This window comes from Belonocnema kinseyi, chromosome 2, assembly GCF_010883055.1.
Source record: "Belonocnema kinseyi isolate 2016_QV_RU_SX_M_011 chromosome 2, B_treatae_v1, whole genome shotgun sequence".
NCBI classification, from domain to species: Eukaryota; Metazoa; Arthropoda; class Insecta; order Hymenoptera; family Cynipidae; genus Belonocnema; species Belonocnema kinseyi.
In genome coordinates, this window is record NC_046658.1 from 56,479,964 (window position 1) to 56,480,577 (window position 614).

Here is a 614-nt window from a genome sequence, read left to right on the forward strand (position 1 = left end):
TTCCAATTTTTTTGTAGAAAATTATTTTTTCTTACAAAATTCATATTTTGATCTTGAAAACTGAAAAGCGGCCATTCTAAAATAAGATAACCCAAACTGTTAAAATGAAAATGTTAAAAATTGCAATATTTAACAATTCAGATATTTAATATATATTCCATTACTTATGGATCTTGATTTAAAAATTAATGTGTTTTATAGTAGAAGTTCCATTTTTTTAAATTGAAAAGTAAAAGTTCAACTACATTGTTTAAAATTCATTTTTTTTAGTGAAGCCAAGCATAACAATTTAGCAGAACAATTGTAGAAAATTGGTAATTTTGGTTGATATTTAAAAAAAATAAATTTCATCTTTTTTCATTGAAATATAAAGCATGATACTTTTTATTTGAGGGTTTATCTTTTTATGATAGAAATTAAACTTTTTATTGGAAAAGCCTTTTTTTGTTTCAAATTAATTTTTTAATTGAAAATGTAATTAGTTTTACGTTTCTTCAAGATTAACCTTTATTTAAAAATTGTCTTTTTTTGGTTAAAAAAAACAATTTCTTGGTTTGAAATTTCATGTTTTTTCAGTTAAAATGTATCAGTTTCGTGAAAAATTAAGTTTGGAT